The sequence below is a fragment of the Aethalodelphis obliquidens genome, unplaced genomic scaffold, assembly GCF_003676395.1.
Source record: "Aethalodelphis obliquidens isolate GAN/ISIS:26980383/991018 unplaced genomic scaffold, ASM367639v1 scaffold47, whole genome shotgun sequence".
In the NCBI taxonomy this organism is placed as follows: domain Eukaryota; kingdom Metazoa; phylum Chordata; class Mammalia; order Artiodactyla; family Delphinidae; genus Aethalodelphis; species Aethalodelphis obliquidens.
Genome location: NW_020837991.1, coordinates 14,722,414 through 14,730,757, shown reverse-complemented (window position 1 = coordinate 14,730,757; position 8,344 = coordinate 14,722,414). Strand labels below are relative to the sequence as shown.

The window sequence follows — 8,344 nt, the reverse complement described above, 5'->3', positions numbered from 1 at the left end:
TTAAAGAGAAACCTTAAAAGTTCTTTTTATGAAGGTTCACAGCTATAAAAGTAATAAATGAAGCTCCCAAAATACTGCACTGTAGGTCGGGTTAAGAATCCTATTCAGTAAGAGCTGGCATTGCTGGGCCTAGGAAGCTGAGCCCAATTATCAGCATATGTGCTACCATAGCGCCCCCTGCTGGCCCGATGCAAAACCAAATTTACGTGGTGGGTTTTAGTCAACAGTTTTCTTCAATAGCTGCTCTAAAAACAGGGCGTCTCCTGCGACTTGCTGATTATTACCTCTGCTCTCCTCTAGCTCTCAACTCTTTCTTGCATCAGATAGGCTTGCCTCCTACCTCTCAGTGAAGAGCAAGATCCCTTGAAATCTCACCTCCTAAAGAGATTTGCTCCTTTCACTACTCTTTCCTGGCTGTTTCCTCTTGGGTAGTTCTAGTTCTACCTGTTCTCCTCTTTCAGTGTGTCTGTCTGCCTCTGTACTGGCCACATACCATGTGCCCCCAGGGCACGGCGGCCTCGCACCCACCAACAACCTGCCATCCCCTCACTCACTGCCCCACCTTATCTGCACCTGGCCACTCCCCACTCATTCCTCAATCCAGGGTTTCTTACAAGGAGGTCTGTGGACCATCTACATACTATTCCCAGACTGCTTGCTTAAAATGCAGATTCCTGGGCCCCTGAATCCAACCTTCTAGAATCCTGAGGCCTACATTTATAACAAGCAAGTACCCCAGTGCATTCTTACGTGTTCGCACACACACACACACACACACACGCACACGCAATATAAAAACCATCTTTTTTTTTTTTTTTTTTTACCAAACCATACACTCTTATCCAGAAACTTGCCACACCCCCTAACCATTTAAAGAATTAATTGCAAATGACCCATTCTTGGCTTTCAAGCCTTTCGGTAAATTGTTCAAAATATCTACTTCCTGTCCCTTCCTGTAAGTGGATTATATATCCCTACCCTAGTGATGGCAGGTTTGGCCATATGAGGTGCTTTGGCCAATCAATGTGAGAAGTAACACATGCCTCTTTCAAGCAGTCACTGGGAGAACTATTGCAGAGTTCCCTCAGCGAGAACTGATACCCTCCGCATAGGGGCTGCTTCTTCAGCCGGGGCCCAGAACAAAGATGCAAGGAGCAGAGCTACAGGCAACCCATAATGGAAACCTGATATAAGTGAAAAATAAGCTTATTGTATTGCTGTGATTTGGAGTCCTTTGTTACTACTGCTTTGCCTAAGCTGACTGATACGAATACTTTACAGGCTGCTTTCCTAACTCTATTTCCCATTACTCTCTAATACTTATTCCATCTAAACTCCAGCCAAACTGGATGACTTGCTTTTCCTCATTCACAAATTACTCCAATTCTATGCAGCCATTTGTTATCTCCTGCCTACGAACCTACCCCTCAAAATCTGACTTCAATCTTCAAAGTCCATCTCAATTGCCACTTTCTGTGTAAAGCCTTTCCTCATCCCTTGATGGGCCTCCTTTCAACCCTATATAATGGCGACTATTATAACCTGTTTATTTTTTTTGGTTTTTTTTTGATACTTTTCTTATCATGTCCCCTCAAAACACCATAAGTTCCTTAAAGATTAAAGATTATCTTATTCATAATGTGTTCAATGAAGCTTTGCAAATAGTAGGAATCCACACAAGTATTTGTTTAATTAAATTAGCACTTTCAACTAAAGAACTGCTGTTTAGTATATTTATGATGTTTTTAAAGGTAGACTTTATGAAACACTTAACATACTCATTGAGTAAGCAAAAGTAAGATGCAAGTAGAATTATTTCTAATAGCAAACATTACTGCTGAATGAAATATAGGTCAAAGTTTAATGAACTTGTGTGCGTGTGTGTGTGTGTGTGTGTGTGTGTGTGTGTGTGTGTGTACGTGTGTTATCTGCAAAAAATGACCAGGTCTTGACCTTCATCCCTTGCTAAATCCAACAGGTTTTAAACCAAAACTTTATCAAAGAAAAACAATGTATCATAAAGTTAGTATTCCTATGATTACATGCTAAAGGCAATTTTTACATTTATGGCCCAAATTAGCTAATGTATTTTCTTACATTCAGGAAGATGTATTTCCCTGCTTATGATTAAAATTCAACAAATATAATTCCAATTTCAAAACAAATACCCAATAACAAAGTGCTGCCCCTACAAATCCTCGTAACAAATAGAGTCGTATCTCTGGTGATGAGCATCTATCTTCCTTTCCACTCCTCTCCTAGGAGAGAAGGCATTAACCTAATGCCCTCTGAAACATTTTGGCAGTAATTGCAATGGTTCTTCAGGTTTTTCTGAATCTAATTTCGTTTTTTGAATCTAATTTTAAAAGTACAGGAGACAGTGATGGGAACCATGCCGCCTCCCAGCCACGGTGATACGCGTGAAGCGCGGACCTTTCAACACGAACTTTATTAATTCTCATGTTAGGACCCTGGAAGGCGATGGAGGTGGCCGCTAATTGCTCCCTGTGGGTGAAGAGACCTCTGCTGGATCCCCGCTTCGAGGGTTATAAGCTGTCCCTCGAGCTGCTGCCCTGTTACCAGCTGGAGCTTGACGCAGGCTTGTCTGGAGCGATGCTCAGTCTATGTCTGATTATTCCTCACCACTGAGATAAGACTTTTCTGTGTACTCTGCCTATGAATTAGGAGTTTTCTCTGGTCTGCCTAGTGGGAACAGTGACAGCTCCTAGCCTTGTCTGTGGCAGAAGTAAAACTTCAAGATGATCAGTATACACTGGAACACATGCATGCTTTTGGAATGTATAATTACCTACATTGTGATTCATGGTATCAAGACAGTGTCTACTACGTTCATAACATTGGAAGAGTTATGAATTTAACAGTGATGCTTGGGCTTCCCTGGTGGCGCAGTGGTTAAGAATCTGCCTGCCAATGTAGGGGACACGGGTTCGAGCCCTGGTCTGGGAAGATCCCACATGCCGCGGAGCAACTAAGCCCGTGAGCCACAACTACTGGGCCTGCGCATCTGGAGCCTGTGCTCCGTAACAAGAGAGGCCACGACAGTGAGAGGCCCGCGCACCGCGAGGAAGAGTGGTCCCCACTAGCCGCAACTGGAGAAAGCCCTCGCACAGAAACGAAGACCCAACACAGCTAAATAAATAAATAAATAAAACAAAACCCAAAAAACAGTGATGCTGGACACTGCCTTAGGAAAACCACGAGAGGTGTTTTCGACTTCCTACAGATTTGACAGCATATGATAAGCGCTTTTGCACATCCATCCATTTCACATCTTCTACTTGGGTTACCTTGTCAGATGGAACTGGAAGATTGTGTCTCATTGGAACAGGTGAACGTGGAAATAGTGCTTCTGAAAAATGGGAGATTATGTTTAATGAAGAGCTTGGCAGTCCTTTTATCATAATTCACAGTATCTCGTTGCTGAAAGCTGAAGAACATTCGATAACTATGCTGCTTCTTCGAACACAGAAAGAGGAATTGGATATGGAAGGAAGTGGTTTCTATGTCTCCTTGGAGTGGGTCACTATTAATAAGAAAAATAAAGATAATAAAGAATATGAAATTACTAAGCATAATATTCTCTGTGGAAAGTCAGTGCCCCATTATGTCGCTTTTGAGCCCGATGGGAATGGTCTAATGATTGTCTCCTACAAATCCTTTACATTTGTTCAAGTTGGTCAAGAGCTTGAAGAAAGTAAGGATGAAGACATGTCAGAGATAATCAAAGAACCTCTGTACTACTGGCAACAGACTGAAGATGATTTGACAGTAACAATACCGCTTCCAGAAGACTGTACTAAGGAAGACATTCAAATACAGTTTTTGCCTGATCATGTCAACGTTGTGCTGAAGGGTCAGAGGTTTCTGGAAGGAAATCTCTATTCATCTATGGATCATGAAGAAAGCACTATATGGATAATTAAAGAGAACAATAGCTTGGAGATTTCCTTGATTAAGAAGAATGAAGGACTGACATAGCCAGAACTAGTGGTCGGTGATAAACGGGGAATTTATAAGAGACTCAGCTCAATGTGCTGCAATAGCTGAACGTCTGATGCACTTGACCTCTGATGAACTGAAGCCAAATCCAGATAGGCCTCCTTGTAATGCTCAAGAGTTGGTGAGAATAATGTGGTACTTTCTTTGAAGAGAGCTCCAGTTCATGCAGATTTGATGGCAGTACATTTAAAAACTACTCATGTGAGATCTGAGGTTACAGGGCAATCAACTAGCTTGAAAATCCAAGGAAAAACAGGTACCACCAAGGAGAGATTGGATAGGAGAGCTGGTTCATCTGAACATGGGGAGAAGAAAGGATTGCCATATAAGTGAGTGAATCTTGGCAGCAACCAGTACCTTTTCTCTGTCATAGTGGATCCTAAAGAAATGCCCTGCTTCTGTTTGCACCATGATGTTGATGCTCTACACTGGCAACCACACTCCAGCAACCAAGACGATACGTGGGAGCATATCGCAATTTTCAATGCTTTAGGCTACGTCCAAGTATGAAAGAGACACAAAAATTTTTTTGCCTGTGCTCCAAATTATTCTTATGCAGCCCTTTGCGAGTGCCTTCAACGAGTTTTCATCTATCGTCAGCCCACACCCATGTCCACTGTACTTTACAATAATAGGAAGGAAGGCAGGCAAGTAGGGCAGGTTGCTAAGCAGCAAGTAGCAAGCCTAGAAACCAGTGATCCTATTTTAGGCTTTCAAGCAACAAATGAGAGATTATTTGTTCTCACTACCAAAAAGCTCTTTTTAATAAAGGTAAATACAGAGAATTAATTACTCCAACATGTTGGCTTCTCTGTACTGGAAAAGTATTCAGTGGTAGCTGGAAGGCTAGGCAGTTGTGCTGTAACCTGTTAAGTTTTATTGTGTTAAAATTATCTTGTACGAATTTATTTTTTAAAGGATATGGGAAATATATTCGAGACTATGAGTCTATAAAAGCTATGGAATGAAGCTGCAAATTTAGAGAAAATTAGCTTCTGTAAAAAATGTAAAGATAGTATTAGCAAGTATAATTTTTTAAAAACAGAGGCTAGAATCTCATCTTTTATATGAAAGATGTACAATTCATTGTTTAAAAATAAAAATATTGGGGCTTCCCTGGTGGCGCAGTGGTTGAGAGTCTGCCTGCCGATGCAGGGGACACGGGTTCGTGCCCCAGTCCGGGAAGATCCCACATGCCGTGGAGTGGCTGGGCCCATGAGCCATGGCCGCTAAGCCTGCGCTCCGCAATGGGAGAGGCCACAACAGTGAGAGGCCCACGTACCGCCAAAAAATAAAATAAATTAAAAACAATAATAAATAAAATAAATAAATAAATAAAAATATTTATCATGTAAAAAAAAAGTATAGGAGACATTATTTTTGAACTGCTTATCTATTTCACGCTGTATGAGGTTTTACTCTAAGCGGAAGGTAAAAATACTTTGTACTTGTTAGGGACACCACGTTGTTTGCCAGAGCACCTCAAATTGGCCACCTGTGCTAGGAAAATACGCCATGTATTCAGCCCCTTCATTATCACAGGAGGGGAAACATTTCTTCTACCAAAAACTCAAACGACACAAAAATGCGTAAAGATTCCTGACCTCTTTTCAGTCATTTGCTATCTTCAATAGCAGCAATTTCTAAACCATATTCCATGGAACAGAAACATCTCTACACGCACGGATAAATGTTTAGCCCAAAAAGCAAGGGTTGGGTGGTTAGTGGTTAAGAATCCGCCTGCCGATGCAGGGGACACGGGTTCGAGCTCTGGTCCGGGAAGATCCCACATGCCACGGAGCAACTAAGCCCGTGCGCTACACTACTGAACCTGCGCTCTAGGGCCCGCGAGCCACAGCTACTGAGCCCGCAAGCCACAACTACTGAGCCCGCGCACCACAACTACTAAAGCCCGTGCGCCAAGAGTCTGTGTTCTGCAACAAGAGAAGCCACCGCAATGAGAAGCCTGCGCACCCCAAGGAAGAGTAGCCCCCACTCACCGCAACTAAAGAAAGCCCGCGTGCAGCAACAAAGACCCAACGCAGCCAAAAATAAATAAATAAATTTATTAAAAAAAAAAAAAAAGCAAGAGTTTACAGGGGGGATCCTTGATCAAATAAGTTTGAAGAAGACTGCAAATTGGACCCCAACCTTTCTAGGAAGTCATTATTTACAAAGGATATTAAATCTTTCACGTGATCCTGCAGTGAAAGCAGGAACATGTAAGCATGTTTCCCAATTTATTCAACCATGGAATCAGCTTTTGGTTTTATGTTTTGTTTTGTTTCGGAACGCCCATTGAGTTAATCTCATGGGACACTGGTATTCAGCAGGACTTGAATTAAGAAATAGTTTCATGCAGGTATGCTTAAGTAATCCATCTAAAATAAGTGTCAGGAAAGAAAAAGATCTGAGTTGAAAATTCAGGTTTACACAAGTACATCCAAGATTGAGTGGTTTCTCAACACTGTCCAAGAATAGGGTTAATAGTCCTGAATTAGCACCCAAAAGAAAAGGTCGCATAGTTATGTCCTTAATTTGATGGTTGAAATACTTCAATGCATTCTTGGTTGAACTTCTGGGATTATTTTTTCAGATTGGGTTTAGTGCAGCTCAGACGAATGCTGATGGTCAAGGCCAGGCTTCTTTTTCTCTCCATTATATTTATAGAAGTTTCATAATTGATGTTCTTTAAAGCACCTGATCACATTCTCCACACTGCTCACCAAATAAATTACTTGTAAGGCTCTTTGCCTACATAGGCATAGAGCATATCACTCTGCATTAGGCTTAACTATTTGCATTCTTTTGGGGTATATACCAGAAATGTTTCCTGGAGCAGGAAGTGATAACTGCTCTCTCATTAAAGCAATTTTTAAATGCACCCACGAAAGTCATATTTTTTTAAAGGACTCGTCATCTTGATTAGGGTCCAGGTCATTCTGGAATAGTACAGACACTTAGAGATGATGTAGTAGTTGATCATTTAACTAAAGCATGATTACCTGCTATTTTTTGGTTTGAAGGTATAGTTACTTACCTGTTAAGGTTTTTTCTTAATCTTTACGAAAGCAGTACCTGTTGCATATTTTATATTCCCTTAGCTCTTGGGGTGATTTGGGTCTATGTGGCTAGATTTGATTCCAGATGTTTCTCCTCAATGCCAATTTAAAACTAAATGTGTGTGGCAAGATTCAAGTGGAGATGCTCAAACAAGAGGAAGGTGTGAGCAGCCCAAAGGCCCCTTAAGAATGTCACATGGAGAACATCACTGAGAAGGCTAGATAAGAGGCTCCTGACTTCCCCTCCACAGAAGTGCACCACAACAGAGTAGCACCCACTCACTGCAACTAGAGAAAGCCTGCACACAGCAATAAAGACCCAACGCAGCAAAAAACAAAACAAAAAAACCAACAAAGAAAACAGGCCATTCTATATAGATGCACAAGCACTACCAGTGACGTTCCCCTTTGGCTTGGCACAGAGTAAGCAAAAACACCCAGCTCTTGGTTTCTCCCCGATAGGGGCTAGACCACATAGCTAACGTCCTGACTTTCCCAGCTGCTGCCTGAAGGTCAGGCTTCCAGTTAGCCTGCATCAGGGAGCTGAAGAACCTCCATAAGACTATCATTGGATTTTTCAGCAGAAACCTTGTAGACCAGAAGAGAGTGGGATGACATATTTAAGATGCTAAAAGAAAAAAACTGCCAACCAAGAATATTCTAGCCAACTTATCCTTCAGAATTAAAGAAGAGATAAAGATTTCCCAGACAAACACAAGCTGAAGGAGTCCATTACCACTAGAATGGCCTTATAAGAAATGTTTAAGGGAGTTCTTCAAGCTGAAACAAAAGGATGCTAATTAGTAACATGAAAATATATGAAAGCATAAAACTCACTGGTAGAGGTAAATATATACGTGAATTCAGAATACTCTAATATTGCAATGAGGATGCATAAATCACTTATAACTCTAGTATAAAGGATAAGAGAAAAAAGCATTAAAAATAACTACAGCTACAATAATTTGTTAATAGACACATAATTTAAAGAGATGCAATTTGTAACATCAAAAACATAAAATGTGGGAGGGAGAGTAAGCATATGTAGAGCCTTTGTATGCATATGAAGTTGTTATGATAACCACAAAGTGAAAACCTACAGCAGATACAAAAAAAGATAAGAAGAAAGGAAGCAAAGCATACAATTACAGAAAATCATCAAATCATGAAAGAAGAGAGCAAGAAAGGAACAAAGGAACTACAAAAAAAGCCAGAAAACAATTAACAACATAGCAATAGTAAGTCCATACATATCAAAAAGT

General features: G+C 41.0%; 1 pseudogene; it reads left to right on the top strand.

Moving 5' to 3' along the window:
* Positions 1-1,668: 1,668 nt before the first annotated feature.
* Positions 1,669-5,071, top strand: LOC113607259 (nudC domain-containing protein 1-like; annotated as a pseudogene).
* The last annotated feature ends 3,273 nt before the right edge of the window (positions 5,072-8,344 follow it).